This window comes from Ranitomeya imitator, chromosome 9 (genome assembly GCF_032444005.1).
Source record: "Ranitomeya imitator isolate aRanImi1 chromosome 9, aRanImi1.pri, whole genome shotgun sequence".
In the NCBI taxonomy this organism is placed as follows: Eukaryota; Metazoa; Chordata; class Amphibia; order Anura; family Dendrobatidae; genus Ranitomeya; species Ranitomeya imitator.
The window spans coordinates 74021603-74025079 of NC_091290.1; the positions used below are offsets into that span (position 1 = coordinate 74021603).

A 3477-nucleotide genomic window follows, 5' to 3' on the forward strand; every position below is an offset into this window, starting at 1 on the left:
ATTTGAGGACGGCACGGCAGCCAGCAGCCCGTACGGTACAGGGGTTGATCAGACCCCCGTACGTCCGGTTGTGGTCTCCGTGCCCCGAAGGGGTTCCCGCTTCTCGCCTGCACCAGGCACGGCAGCCAGCAGACCGTACGGTCCAGGGGTGGGTCAGACCCCCGTACGTCCGGTTGTAGTCTCCGTGCCCCGAAGGGGTTCTCGCTTCTCGCCTGCGGCAGGCACAGCAGCCCGTACGGTCCAGGGGTTGATCAGGCCCCTGTACGTCTGCCCGTGGTCTCCGTGAGTCTTTCGCCCCTATACCCAGGGACCACACCTATGGCCATTTAGCTCAGTTGGTTAGAGCGTGGTGCTAATAACACCAAGGTCGTGGGTTCGATCCCCGTACGGGCCAAGCACATCTACGAACGCCCCTATACCCAGATGACCAATTTGCACATCAGGGTCGCTGCGGACCTCCACCAGAGTTTCCTCTGGCTTCGTCCTGCCCAGGCATAGCTCACCATCTTTCGGGTCCTATCGCGCACTCATGCTCCACCTCCCCGACAGAGGCGGGCCGATGGTGCACCCGCCGTGTCAACCCCCCGGAGCGGGCGGCGGGATCCCACCTCGGCTGGAGCGCCCCGGCCTTCACCTTCATTGCGCCACAGGGTTTCACGTCGCAACGGGGGGAGTGACGATGGTAAACCCCATCAGGTGGGCCCAGGGCAGGTGAGTCTGGCCTTGGGGGGACGTAAGGGATAAAGGAGAAGAGACCATCAGGGCACGGAGCCTCAGGCCTCCCTCGTTGTCACCCTTGCGAGGGGACCCCAGCTGCGCCATGGAGGCGATAGATGGAGGGGCAACCCTCAGACAGGCATAGCCCCGGGAGCACCCCGGGGCCGCAAGGTGCGTTCGAAGTGTCGATGATCAATGTGTCCTGCAATTCACACTTAATTCTCGCAGCTAGCTGCGTTCTTCGACGCGCGCGCCGAGTGATCCACCGTTAAGAGTCGCGCTTTCTGGTTTGGGGACACTCGGAGGCGCCCCCCTTTTCACTCTCGTGTCAGCCGGCCGCAAAAGACTGGGATGCTTTGGAGGGTTGTTTTCAAATCTCGGCCCTGTTGCCCGGGCGCTCGGCCTCCCCGTCCCTCCCTCCAGCGGGGAGGAGAACAAAGGAGGGCTCGAGGCTTCTCAACCTACCGCCCAGACCCACATACCCCGGGGAGGGGTGTGTGAGCGCACAGGAGAATGGTACCCGGGACGGCCTTTCGCGTACGCGGGGGGCTTCTTATTTTTCCTCGGCAGGCAGCGGCAGGGCAACAATCGTCGGCGCGAGGCCGGGCGTCTTTTTCCTGGGCGACGGAGCGAGAGGGGCTCCCCGCACCCTCCCGACGTCGCCCGCCCGCTGTCCTCACGTGCCCTCACCGTCCCCACCCTGCGGAGCGCCCTGGCGAAGCAGAAAGAGACCTACCACCGCCCCCATCACGTTCGGTACCCTTCGGGGATTTGGCGGGCGGCTGGCCTCCTGATCTGCACCTCATCGGTATTTTTCACTCGCCCATTAAAGATCCTTCCACAGGTTCATCTAGGGAAACCTTGTTACGACTTTTACTGTCTCTAGATAGTCAAGTTCGATCGTCTTCTCGGCTCTCCACCATGGGTCTTGGCCGAACCCGGCGGGGCCGATCCAAGGACCTCACTAAACCATCCAATCGGTAGTAGCGACGGGCAGTGTGTACAAAGGCCAGGGACTTAATCAATCGAGGGAGAGAAGCCAGATAGGAAGCCCCGCAGCGGGAAGGGCACCCGGAGGAAGGGAAATCCTCCTCGTCGTCCGTGCCGGCAGGCGGGCATCCCGGGGCGTCACCTTCCGGAGGAAAACAGGAGCCTGAACGGCGAGTGCAGTGCCACTGGGGAGATCGTGCACGCTGTACGGTGCGAGGCGGCCGATGCGGAGGGTGTCTGGAAAAAAACCCACCTTGCACGGAGAGGGCGAGGTGACTGGCCTCCGGAGGACACCACGGCTCCCCTGCCTCGTGACCCACCGCTCCCGGGGCGACACACAGAGTCGCTGCTGGGGAGAGGGGCCAGGGCGGTGGGGGGCCTATGCGGCGCCACCATCTGGCTTAGACCCGGCCTCCCAATCGGAGGGCATCTGTTGTAAAAACCACCCCTTGCACGGGGAGGGCCGTAGGTGACTGGCCTTCGGAGGACGCCACGGCCACCCTGCCTCGTGACCCACCGCTCCCGGGGCGACACACAGAGTCGCTGCTGGGGAGAGGGGCCAGGGCGGTGGGGGGCCTATGCGGGGCCTCCGTCTGGCTTAGACCTGCCTCCGCCACGGGGGGTCCTCGACCCACCGGCGGACGGGCGCGAGGAGTGGGAGAGGGGGGCTGGCCGTCGGGGTCCACCGCGGCTCAGGCGCAGAGCCCGCCAGCGACGCGGAGGTCGCACGGGGGGCGCAGTTGGCCTGGCCGTGTCGGCGTCGCCCTATGGCGTAGTCCCTCGTCCCGGGCTCTTGCCCGTAACCTCAAAGGAGCCCCAACCGAGCGGCGTCTCCCCCCCAAAGCCGTGCCTCCGCTGTTGAGAACAGAAGAAGCCCGGGGCGGCAGTTCGCCGGGTACTCCCCTTCGCCAAAACTCTTTTTGCCCCACTCGTCTCTCCCTTTTCCATCCTCCCTTCTCGCTCTGGGGCGTCCGCTTGGTCTCTCTCTCTCTCTCTCGCTCTCTCCCTCTCGCGCTCCCTTCCGAGCCGCCTCGGAGGACGTCGGACGAGCGGGGAAGGCGACGGCGTTCGGCCGGGCACACCACGCGGTGAGAACCCACTCCGCCTGCCTCCCCACGCGTCTGTCATCCCCCCACTATCGTAGGGGCTCGGGAAAAGACTGGAGAACGCGGAGCTCGGCGGTGGCGTGGAAGCGCCACCCACCGCCGCCGCTCTCGCCGATGCCCACCGCGGAGGCCGCCCATCGGACGCTGGGTGGGGGTCGGCACGGGCCTCCGCGGGCGAGCTGCGCATCTGGAAGTCAAAGGGCCGCCCTCGGAGAAGATCGTTGTGCTACCCCGCGCGGGGAGCGATTCGGACGACGGGCCCCCACGCCGAGGTGGGTGGGCGCCCCGCCATTCGCCCGCGCGGGTCGTCGGACCCCTGCCGTACCACAGTTCGGGTCAAACTCCCCCTCTGCACGGCAGCCACCGTCCTGCGAACGGGAGGCGACTGCCGGCGTGCACGCCCAAGGATGCGTGCCTGAATCCCGGGGGGGTAAAAGAGGAAGGAGACCGCCCGCCTTAGACCGACGCGGGCTCCAAAGCCCGGGCCGAGCGAGCGGCACCACCTCCCCACCCGGGAGCGCTGAGCCAAATCGATCGGAGGAAGAGCCGGTGGGGGGCATGGGTGAGAAACCCCACCCGCTGCCATCCTTCCCCTCGGGGAGACGGGGAAGAAACATGCCCGATAGTCCTGGAGGTCCCTCTCCGACACGCTACGGGCGCCCTC

At 66.2% G+C, this 3477-nt stretch overlaps 1 non-coding gene across 1 annotated transcript; it reads right to left on the bottom strand.

Annotated features, from left to right (window-relative positions):
• Positions 1-842: 842 nt before the first annotated feature.
• On the bottom strand, positions 843-994 carry LOC138649872 (5.8S ribosomal RNA). Its single transcript, XR_011315380.1, has one exon. It is a non-coding gene; the product is annotated as a 5.8S ribosomal RNA (ribosomal RNA).
• Positions 995-3477: the final 2483 nt, after the last annotated feature.